This window comes from Orycteropus afer, unplaced genomic scaffold, assembly GCF_000298275.1.
Source record: "Orycteropus afer afer isolate SDZICR_OR568_19922 unplaced genomic scaffold, OryAfe1.0 scaffold00455, whole genome shotgun sequence".
Lineage (NCBI taxonomy): Eukaryota > Metazoa > Chordata > Mammalia > Tubulidentata > Orycteropodidae > Orycteropus > Orycteropus afer.
Window position 1 is genome coordinate 2224378 of NW_006922042.1, and position 12754 is coordinate 2237131.

At 40.8% G+C, this 12754-nt stretch overlaps 1 pseudogene; it reads right to left on the bottom strand.

The window, feature by feature from the left end:
• Positions 1–3071: 3071 nt before the first annotated feature.
• LOC103208592 lies at positions 3072–4530 on the bottom strand (annotated as a pseudogene).
• Positions 4531–12754: the final 8224 nt, after the last annotated feature.

The following is a 12754-nucleotide window of genomic DNA, read 5'->3' on the forward strand; positions in this document are numbered from 1 at the left end:
GGTACTTTCAGTATTATTCACCAACACCACACCTCAAAAGCATCAACTCTTCTTTGGTCTTCCTTATTCATTGTCCAGCTTTCCAATGCATTTCATGAAGCGATTGAAAACACCATGGCCTGTTTTAGGTGCACCTTAGTCTTCAAATAGACATCTTTGGTCTTCAGCACTTCAAAGAGAACTTTTGCAGCAGATTTGCCCAGTGCAATACATTGTCTGATTTCTTGACTGCTGCTTCCATTGGTGTTGACAATGGAACCAAGTAATATACAATCTTTGACAACTTCAATCTTTTCTTCATTTATCATGATGCTTGGGAGCTCTGGTGGCGTAGTGCCTAAGGCATTTGACTGCTAACCAGAAGGCTGGCGATGCTGCTTATTTGTCCAGTTGTGAGGATTTTTGTTTTCTTTATGTTGAGGTGTAATCCATATTGTAGACTGTAGTCTTTAATCTTCATCAGTAAGTGCTTCAAGTCATCTTTCTTTCCAGCTAGCAAGATTGTGTCGTCTCCATATCACAGGTTGTTAATGACTCTTCCTCCAATTTGGATGCTGCATTCCTCTTCATATACTCTAGCTTCTCTAATTATTTTCCCAGCATACAGATTGAATATATATGGTGATAGGATACAACCCTGATGCACTCCCTACTTGATTTTAAACCGTTCAGTATGCCCTTGTTCTGTTCAAATGACAGCCTCTTGGTCTCTGTACAGGTTCCTCATGAGCACAATTAAGTGCTCCAGAATTCCCATTCTTAATGTTATCCATAATTTGCTATGTCCACACAGTTGAATGCTTTTGCATAGTCAATAAACCACGTAAACATTTTTTCTGGTATTCTTTTCTTTTAGCCAAGATCCATCTGACATCAGCAATGATATCCCTTGTTCTTTGTCCTCTTCTGAATCCAGCTTGTATTTTTGGAAGTTCCCTGTCAATATACTGCTGCAACTGTTTTTGAACTATCTTCAGCAAGTTTCTACTTGTGTGTGACATCAATGATCCTGTTCGATAATTTCTACATTTTGTTGGATCACCTTTCTTTGGAGTGGGTACAAGTAGGGATATTTTCCAGTCAGCTAGCCAGGTAGCCATCTTTCAATTTCTTGGCATAGATGAGTAAATGCCTCCAGTGAAGCATCTGTTTGTTGAAACATCTGAGTGGGTATTCTGTCCATTCCTGGAGGCTTGTTTTTCACCAATTCCTTCAGTGCAGCTTTGAATTCTTCCTTCAGTACCATCAGTTCTTGATCATATGCCACCTTCTGAAATGAGTGAACATCAAACCAGTTCTTTTTGGTACAGTGACTTTGTGTATTCCTTCCATCTTCTTTTGATATTTCCTGCATCAATCGATATTTTGCTCATACAGTCTTTCAGTATTGCAATTTGAGGCTTGAATTTTTTCCTTCAGTTCTTTCAGCTTTAGAAATGCTGAGTGTGTTCTTCCCTTTTGGTTTTCTAACTCCAGGTCTTTGCACATTGCATTATAATAATTGACTTTTTCTTCTCGAGCTGTTTTTTGCAATCTTCTATTCAGCTCTTTTGTCATTTCTTCCATTTGCTTTAGCTACTGTCCATTCAAGTTTCAGAATCTCTTTCTAGGAGGACTTTTTTCCTCTAAAAACAAAAATTGATTCAAGCATGTTACAACTGAAATACTATTAATTGATAGTAATACTATGACTAGAATTTTTTCTTCCTGTGATCTTACCATCCTCCTCTCCATCCCAATATACAGAACAAAACACTTTTATAAGAAAAGGGTGTCCTAGTGAAACACCAGACTTATATTCCGCTAAAATTAAAAACATAAACTGTTTTTGAAGGAATACAAACATTTCATGAAAAGGAGAAACAAACCAGCATTCAACTAGAACACTGCAATGTGCTCTAAATTACAGAGAGAGAGTGTGCAATTTTTTTTGGTCAAGGGTGAGCACAGAGAAGAAGCATAGCAAAATTTACAAAGGTTTTTTTCAATACCATAAATTTAAACATTTCCTTAACATCAGTAAGCCTATTTGTTACATTCTGAAATTGTTTGGCCCTGATAGTTGTTTTAACAAAGCATTGTGTCAGGAGCTAATTTTCTATCACTGCTGTAGTTCACTCCTTTTATTGTAAGGTAACAACTTTAGTCTGTATCTTAGTTACATATTTACAAAGAGCAGAAATTGAGTGGAAGATTTCAGTGAGTGAAAATGATGTCTAATTTGTGGGAGTCAGAAAGTTAGGATTGATATTTGGTTAACTGCTTTTTGCTTCACCCTGGTTACAGACTTATGAGGTAGTTACAGGCTCTATTTTAACATTTTCAATTCCAATCTTATTTTCTAACCTCTGGGGGACATGTTTAAAAAAGGCAATCTTTTAGAACAAGCTGAGAAAACATTCTAAACGGCACTTAAACAAACAATTCTTCACCTAAGCCAGAAATCTTGACTCTTGCCCTCTTTGTTTTCCAGCAGTTAAACTTTGACAGAAAGACTGAATTGTCTTTTTAGCAAAAGTTTCTCTGTCAGACTGCAGTTTGATTTTTTTTTTTTTTTTAATTTAGGCCTGGTGTCACAGCATTTCAGTTATGCCAATAACTCAATTTTTAAAATTCGCATTCACAAATTGTATCATTTCCTAGCTCCATGCTTACCCCTCCTACATCCGGACCCTGAAAGTTTTCTAATTTGCTTCATGTGGAAATTCACTGACTGACATCTAGTGGGGCTTTGAGGAGGATCCTCAGACCTTCCCCATTCCCCTGGCTCTTTAAGTCTCTCTGAAGTTGACTTCCCCTTGTCATTGCCAATGTGTTTAGGCAGAGCCAGGGATATGCTTCCAGGTGACACTAGCCTTTGGCTCAGATCACACCAGTTAGGGTAGGGTACAGTGAGAAAACACTATGGCTGCTTCTTCACAGAATATTGTCTTGATGACAATGGCCCCAAGCCACATGCTGTGGGACCTCCACCTGGGGATCCTCAGCTCATCTGTCTTGCCTTCCTGACACTTTCTTTTTTAAAATTTCTGCAAAATTTTTATTCAATTTATTGTTTCTAAACTAAAATGTCAGCCACATTTTACATAAATGGTTTTATTGTTCCATCTTTTGTTTTCAGTTTTGTCATCTTTTTTCAAGCAGTTCTTCAGTAGAAACCCAGAGTCCTGAGTTGCCCAGTTAGGAGCCTCTGACTTACTATTCTGATTAAGTTTTTTCTCAATATTCATGGCCAACATCTGGCTTCAAAACGAAAGGCTTTTCATCTTTTCAAGCACTTGGTGATAGGGTAAGACTGCATTGTTACCCATTACCACATGACCTAATTTAGAATCAATCTTGACATCCAATCTTGCATTTCTAATCAAGTTCACAATCCACTTTTCAGCTTCTTCTGAAGTCATGTTCAGTTTATCTGCCAACATATTAATGCTGATAGACTGATGGATGGGACAAAAAGTTACAAATATGAAGAGATGGGCATTTTCAATGAAATCCTCAAGACAAGCCACCAAGAAGTCATTCACAAGCACTGATTCACATTCCCTCAGCTTCTTCTGAGCCCCATCAATGTCAAATCTAACCTATAAGCATTCTACAAACTCTGCAACTGGGTCTATATGTGTAAGATTCCTGTTGAGTAACCTTGACTAGGTCTTTTAGCAGCTGCTGGCATTTCCAAACATCTTTGTTTGTTATGACTGCTGTAGTCAAATAGCAGAGAATATGTGGACACATCATCTGAATTGCATTAAGATACTGTAGCTGGTAAAGGAAGTGGTCAATAATGTTATGGTTGCCTTTGGGGTGGTTGGAGAAAACATACAGACCAGTGAATGAGCCATGTTCTCTGCTAAAGAGACTGGTGTGGAGAACGTACAGAATTATTATCAATTATCTGTTTTAACTGCATCATGTCTTCCATGGCCGCGTCCCAATTCTGCATTAAGATTTCAGAGGCCAATGTTCCCCAAAGTGAACTCAGAGCATTTCTATCCATTGCTAGAACCAACCAAAATCACTGCCGTCAAGTCAGATCTACAGAAGTTACAGAAGTGGGTTGCCCAATCTTCCTTCCAAGGAGTAGCTGGTGGGTTTGAACCACCAGCCTTCTGGTTAGCAGTCAAATGCCTTATGCACTACACCACCAGAGCTCCTAGGACCAGCACTCTAAAAAAGTAAAGACATTCTCTTGCTCCTAAGTAATTTCCTGCATTCATACTGAAATTTTGCATACCTATAGAGAGTGTCTAAATATTCCTATCTAAAACCATGCTTGTCTGCCAGGTAGTCAAATAACATCCAACCATCCCTGGTTGACTGCATTTGCCTTGTAGTTTCTGGATCTTCAAACATGTTCACAATTGATTCTGTTTCTGCCTGGTATCACTAGGAAGATCCAATCCCTTGTAATAATTCTTTTTCATTATATATCTTCTTTACAGAAAGAAACGCAGGCAGTGGAAAAACTAGGTGCCAATCCAAAAAATGAGCAGTGCGAGCAGTCAAGTCATATTCCACCATCTTGTGAAGGAAAAAGGACCTGACTCTTTTAGCCAGTTTTAAGACTACACTATTTAGGTGGGCTGGATACTGGTAGAAAGAGACTGCAAACATATACCTATTGTAAGGTTAGATTAAGTTTCTCACTTAATTAACTAGGGATTCCAAATCTTAATCAGATGCAAGATGGTGGCTAGAGCAGGGAGGAAGCAGTTTCAACATATCACAGTGACGATCTCCTTGATGGTCAGGGTCCCTAACGGAGTGTATTGATTCACTAGTGCTTCTATAACAGACATACCACAAATGGATGGCTTTAACAAACAGGAATTATTCTCTTACAGTTTAGGAGGCTAGAAGTCATTTTAGACATTTTAAAGTGTTAGCTCTAGGGACTGGTTGAAGACCCCTTGACCTTGGGCTTCAGCTCCGCCTCCTGTTCCAGGCCCACTAAACCTGGAGGCTTTTTCTTATGGCTGCTATGGCTGATGAACACAAGATCAACAAATAAAATGGCACAGTCCCAAGACAACACAGGAGGCCACTAGTTCAATCCAGGAACAATCTTAAGATCAGCCAAAATGGCAGGCCACTAAGATGAAGACTTGGATCCAGTTGTGCCAAAAACCCAAGACCTTTCCCAAAGTGTTTCCATATATACTGGAAGCAGGCCACATGCCAAAGGTAGCTAGATAGCTGCTCATAGAAGATTCCACCATGGAGTTGATTACCAATCTCATTACAGGGAAAAAACTACATTCAGGTGCCCAGCCACTCAAAACAAGTCCCAGTCAAGTTGACACACAGCCTTAACTGCCACAGGGAGTATGATCCAGTCAGATATAGAACATTCATTACTTGTTAGGACACAACTGTTTTAAACTCAAGGGTTACATATTTGTTCTGGTAAAACTTAAACCAATGATATATGCCTTTATATTTTAAGGATTTTTTTTTTTTTTTTACAAACACCAAGCTCTCGTAGCTTCTGAAGCAGACTCTGCATCACCATGGGAAGGGAAGTCAAGGCAACACCTTGGTGTTGCTCTTAAACTGTGTTTTATACCACATCTCCAAATGGGCACTTCTGATTCCAAACATTGTGGTTTGGAGAATTATTAAAATGGCCCTTCAAGCCATACATGGTCTTGTAACTCTCACAAAATGATTGGGTGGTACTATGCAAATGAGATGTGTGTGTGTAAGTGGGGAGATGGAACAGTCTGTCTCTCAGTCTGCACCTATGGCCTCATGGGGAGTTTCTTAAAATCAGTTGACTGAAGAAGAGAAAACTGGTTTACAGATGGTCCTGTTTGATGTGCAACCATCATTCGGAAGTGGAGAGTGGCAGCCTGCAGCCCCTTTCTGGTACCTCCCTGAAGGACAGTAGTGGAGAGAACTCCACCCAGGGGACAGAACTTTGAGCAGCGCACATGGTTGTTCATTTTGCTTAGAGGGAGAGATGGCCAAATGTACAACTGCATACTGATTTACTGGCTGTGGCCAATAATTTGGCTGGATGGTCAGGGACATAGAAGAAACATGATTGGAAAATTTGTGACAAGGAGGTATGGGGAAGAGGCATGTGGACAGACCTCTGAATGGGCCAAACGAGTGAAGATATTTGTGTATCATGTGAGTGCTCACCAAAAGGTGACCTCAGCAGGAGAGGATTTTAACAATCAAATGGACAGGATGATGCGTTCTCTGGAAACCAGTCATCCTTTCTCTCCCCAATCACTCCTGTCATTGCCCAATGGGCACTTTAACAAAGGTTCCATAGTGGCAGGGATTGAGAGTATGCATGGGCTTAGCAACATAGACTTCCACTCACCAAGGTTGACTCGGCCACAGCCACTGCTGTGTGCCTGTCTTTGATATGGAACCATTCCTTGGGGCAATCAGCCAGCAACCTGGAGGCAGGTCGATTACATTGGACCAATTCCATCATGGAAAGAACAACACTTTGTTCTTACTGGGCTAGACACTTATTCTGGATACAGATACGCCTTCCCTGAACACAATGTTCCTGCCCAAACTACCATCCACGAAACTAAGAATGAACACCTTATCCACAGCATTGCCTTGGATCAAGGAACTCACTCCACAGCAAATGAAGTGTGACAGTGGGCCAATGCTCATGGAATTCACTGGTCTTACCATGCTCCCCTTCACCCTGAAGCAGCTGACTTGACAGAATAATGGAATGGCCTTCTAAAGACACAATTATTGTGTCAACTAGGCGGCAGTACCTTAAAGGGTTGGAGCAATATTCTCCAGAAGGCTGTTCTAAACCAGCTTCCAATATATGGTGCTGCTTCTCCCTAAGGTGGGATACATGAGACCAGGAATCAAGGAGTGAAAATGAAAGTGATGCCACTCACTATTAGTCCTAGTGACCACTCACAATATGTTTCCTGTCCCCACAGCCCTATGCTCTGAGGCTTTAGAGGTCTTAGTTTCAAAGGAAGGAATGCTCTCATCAGTACACACAACACTGATTCCATCAAACTGAAAGTTAAGAATGTCACCAGGCCACTTTGGGCTCCTCATGCCTCTGGATCAACAGGCAATAAAGGGAGTACCATATTGGCTAATTGATTACCAGGGGGAAATTGGATTAATATTACATAATGGAGGTAAAGACGAATATGACCTTTTTTTCCTGGGACTAGTCTCTCCTGCTAGCATGTCCAAAGTTCATGAGACAAAGTCTTGCCATCCTCACTTCTAAGAAACATTCTTGCTGTATGTCTTCCAAGACAGATTTTTCATTCTTCTGGCAATCCATGGTATATTCAGCATTTTCATCAACACCATAGTTCAAATGTATCAGTTCTTCTTCAGTCTTCCTTATTCATTGTCCAGCTTTCTCATGCATATGATGTGATTGAAAATACCATGGCTTTGGTCAGGTGCACATTAGTCCTCAAAGTGACATCTTTGGTCTTTAACACTAAAAAAGTCTTTTGCTGAAGCTTTGCCCAACACAACGTGTTGCTTGATTTCTTGACTGCTGCTACCATGAGCACTGATTGTGGATGAATTAAAGTAAAATGAAATCCTTAAGAACGTCAATATTTTCTCCATTTCTCATGATGTTGCTTATTGGTCCAGTTGTGAGGATTTTTGTTTCTTTATGTTGAGGTGTAATCCATACCGAAGGCTGTAGTCTTTGATCTTCATCAGTAAGTGCTTCAAGTTCCCTTCACTTTCAGCAAGGAAAGTTGTATCATCTGCATATGATGCATTGTTTATTAGTCTTTCTCCAGTCTTGATCCTGTGTTCTTGTCACATAGTCCAGCTTCTTAGATTATTTGCTCAGTGTGAAAATAGCCTGTCAGAGGTATCTGACCTCCTGTAACTTCACAAAAGGAAGAGAGAGTCAGCATCATCAGCTCAAGGCTTATTTTTACGAAGCGGATATCACACTACATCCTCTCTCCAAACATTTTACCAATTCTGACACCAGCTGTCCTTCCCATGACACTCTCTACTTCTGCTAGATTTGATAATTTGTTGCAATGGCCACACAGAACTTACAGACAATATTCACGAATATGGGGTTTATTAGAGAAGCAACAGGCTACAGTTCAGGATCAATCAGGACTCAGCATATGCTTCTATGACCAGCACAACTTCTCAGCCATACCCACAACCAGGCCTCTCCCTGGCCCTTGGCTTCTCAGCCCTTGGCCTGTTGGCCTCTCAGGCCTCTTACGCTTCTTCAGCCAGCCCAGCCTCTTACCTGATTGGACAAGTGTTGTAAAGCTCTTTAGCTCCACAAATAAGTGTCGAGAAGCACCCCACTCTGCTGGTAAGCCTCAGCCCAAAGGTGTTCAGCTCTCTATTTCCATGGGTTGGCAAGTCTAATTCCATTCACAAGTACCTGGAGACACCGTGCTCCACTAGCAAGCCTTTGCACCTCAAGGTGCTCAGCTTTCTCCCTCCATGGGCTTCCCAGCCCACGGTGCTGTCTCCTGCTGCTCCCCTGGTTCTGCTTTCTCTGCTGCCACCATTTCTCTACTGCTGCTTCTTGCCATATCCAGTGTTACAGCTCTATCTCCTGGGTTTAGGAGGTACTAAGTGCAAGGATCCTGGATCCAAAGGACATGTTCCACTCTTACCTTTTCTTTATTGGTGGTAGCAAGTTCCTCCCTGTCCATCTCTGGGATGGCTCATTTTAGGCCTAACAGGATTGTGAAACTGACTAGTTTCCTCGTTAGTGTTCCATACACCTTATTTGCATGGCTCCACCCACAGAAGGGTGTCATGGCTTATTTGTATTATTAATAAGCTATCCAAAAATCCCCTTGTTGGGCCAGAAGCACCTCATTTGCATAATTCCACCCAGTCATTTGGTGAGAAAGACCATGTAAAAGTAATCCAGCACACCACACTCAGACTTCAGGTTGAATAAGTATGGTGAAAGGATATGACCTTGACGCCCACCTTTTCTGATTTTGAACTGCACAGTATCCACTTGTTCTGTTCGAATGACTCCCTCTTGGTCTATGTACAGATTCTACATGAGCACAATGAAATATTCTGGAATTCCATTCTTTACAATAATTTGTTTTGATCCAGACACTTGAATGCCTTTGCATGGCCAGTAAAGCACAGAGAAACTTATTTCTGATATTCTCTGCTTTCAGGCAAAATCCATCTGAAATCATAATGAATGTTCCAGATCCTCTTCTGAATCCAGCTTGAATTTCTAGTAGTTTCCAGTCAATGGACTGCTGCATACATTTTTTTAATTATCTTCAGCAAAATTTTACTTGCATGTGATATTAATGATACTGTTTGATAATTTCCACATTCTATTGGATCACCTTTCATATATATATATATATACATATATATATATATATATGGCATATGTCTGCATTTTCTTCCCTCCCTTATTCTATTACTTATTATAGAATATAGAATGTAAATAGGGCTAGTGCCTTTTTGGTTGTATGCATGTTAGTTGTATCATGTTAGGCACAGATATGACTTTATAATTGTCTTTATTTAGAGATTATGTATGGTTTTAGGAGATGTGTAGAGGTGCCAAGTTGACAAGGCATGGACTATGATGGTTAAGATCATGTGTCAATTTTGCTAGGCCATGATTATCATTGGTTTGGCAGATATAATGTAATCATCCTCCATTGTGTGATCTGATGTGAGCAGCCAATCAGTTGAAAGGGGAGTTTCCCTGGGTGTGTGGCCTGCATCCTATATATATGGATGTTCTGGGAAATCTCGACTTCTCTCAGTCCTGCATTTGACTCTTCATCCTCTGACTTTCAGTTCTTGGGATATGAGCCAGCAGCCTGCTGCCTGAACTGCAAGTTTTGGGTTCATCAGCCCCTGCAACCATATGTGTCAGGAGAATCCCCCAGTCCAATGCCAGACTCAGAGATTTGGGACTTGCAAGCCTCTGCAACTGCATGAGCCATTTATTGCCTTAAAATAACTATATTTAGAGAAAGGAGCTCTGGTGGCACTGTGGTTAAATTATTGGGCTGCTAACCAAAAAGTTGGAGATTTAAACCCACCAGCTACTCTATGGGAGAAAGATTAGGAAGTCCACTTCCATTAAGATTTACAGCCTTAGAAACACTATGGGGCAGTTGTATTCTTTCCTATAGGGTTGCTGTGGGTTGAAACTGACTTAATGCCTGTGGGTTTAGTTTTTGGTCACTGACTTTGCTCCTGTAGAAAACCCAGGCTAAGACAGTCTGCTAATGCAAATAAGATATCTGAAACTCTTGTAGGGCATTGGTTAGTTTGTGGTTTTGCTGGGGTTGGGGGAGGGCAGACTTGAAATTGGTAAGGAGCTTTTTATGTAACTAGCTTCGCTGTGAGAAGTTTTAGGGGGAGATACACAGAGGGAAAAGAAGGAGCTGTAAAAATGAAGACAGAGAGAGGTGGTGGTACAGCAGCAGCAGCAAGAGTGATAGCAACATGAAGTGGCAGGAACCTGGAGACCAGTGTGAGACAGCTGCAGTGGGATTTGCCAATTCATGGAGCTTAGGGCTACGACACTTGCCCAAGAAGACCCTAAGCAGGACCTGTGGCAGACAGCCCCAAGCAGGCCCAAAGCAGAAGGCCTAGATGTGGGCCCAGTGGCAGAGGGTGAGAAGGCACTGTCCTGATCAAAGAACTGTATCTTAAGTTGTTCCTATTACTTCCAAGGTGATCCTGATCCTAAGTTATACCCTGTTACTTCAGTAATAACTGTAAGTATGGTTCATGAGTTCTGTAAGACATTGCAGCAAATTACCAAGTCCAAAGAGTGGAGTAAGAGTAGTTGGTATTGGAGATGATGGAGTGGTACAACAGTTTAGAGAAGTGGGCTTTAGGGAAATATTTAACCTCCATCTCATTGGAATCAGCTCTGTGCTGATTCTTATAAAAGAAATGATTCATTTATATGTTCTTTTAATTTTTATCCAAAGGAATCTTAATATATATATATTAGAGGGGATGACAGGGCAGAGCAACAGCCAGGGATCCAGGTAAGGGGAGGGACCCAGGCCCAACCTCCATGAGCCAGGAAAGCAGGGGAAAGAGAAGCCAGGGGGACAACAAAACAGAGCAGAGCAGTACCAGGGATCCAGTTAAGGGGAGGGCGGAGAGGTTTTGAACAGCTAAGCAAGACAAACTTGTCTGTCAGTTGGTCATACTATTGTGGCTTGCATGTTGCTGTGAGGCTTGAGGCTGTGCCACCAGTATTTCAAGTGCTGGCAGGGTTGCAGATGGTGCACAGGTTTCAATGCAGCTTACAGACTAAGACAGACTAGGAAGAAGGAAGAGGCCATCCACTTCTCAAAGAATTGGCCAGGGAAAACCTTATGAGTAGCAGAAAAACATTGTCTGATACATTACTGCGCAACTTTATGAATAGCCCAGAAATATTATCTGATACAGTGCAGGAGAATGAGCCCCTTAGGTCAGAGGGCTTTCAAAATATGACTAGGAAAGAGCTGCATCATCAAAGTAAAACCAACAACCTTACTGATATGGATAAAGTAAAGCTTTTGAGACCTCCATTTGCTGACATGGCACAACTCAAATTGAAGAGAAATAGCTGCAAATATCCATTAATAATTTTTGTTATGTGCCGCCAAGTCAGACCTGACTCACAGCAACCCATCCTTGAGGTTTCTGAGGAAGTATCACTACAGATGTAGATTGCCCCATCTTGGAACATAGAATGTATGAAGTATATGATCTAGGAAAATTAGAAGTTATCAAAAATGAAATGAAATGCATAAAGACTGATATTCTAGGTACTAGTGCACTGAAATGGACTGGTTTTGGCCATTGAATCAGATAACCATATGATCTACTGTGCCGGGAATGACAATTTGAAGAGGAATGGCTTGGCATTCATCATCACAAAGGATGTTTCAAGATCTGTCCTGAAGTACAATGCTGCCAGTGATAGGATAATATATATATGCCTACAAGGAAGACCCATTAATATGACTATTATTCAAATTTATGCACCAACCACCAAAGCCAAAGATGATGAAATTGAAGATTTTTAACAACTTCTACAATCTGAAATTGACAGAACATGCAATCAAGATGTGCTAATTATCACTGGTGACTGGAATGCAAAAGTTGGAAACAAAGAAGAATCACCAGTAGTTGGAAAATTTGGCCTTGATGACAGAAATAATGCTGGAGATCACATGATAGAATTTTGCAAGACCAAAGACTTATTCGTTGCAAATGTCTTTTTTCAACAACACAAACAGTGGATATTCACGTGGACTTCACCAGATGGAGTACACAGGAATCAGATTGACTACATCTGTGGCAAGAGGTGAGGGAAAAGCTCAATATCTTCAGCCAAAACAAGGTCAAGAGCTGTTTGTGAAATAGACCATCAATTGCTCATATGCAAGTTAACTTGAAGACAATTAAAACAAGTTCACAAGAGCCAAAATATGACCTGGAATATATCCCCCCTGAATTTAGAGACGATCTAAAGAATAGATTTGGTGCCTTGAACACCAGTGACTGAAAACCAGAAGAATTGTGGGATGACATCAAGAATGTCATCCATGAAGAAAGCAAGAGGTTATTAAAAAGATGAGAAAAGAAGAAAAGACCAAAATGGATGTTAGAAGAGACTCTGAATCTTGCCCTTGAACAGATAGTACCTAAGCAAATGGAAGAAATGACAAGATAAAAGAGCTGAACAGAAGATTTCAAAGAGTAGCTCGAGAAGACAAAGCCAATTACT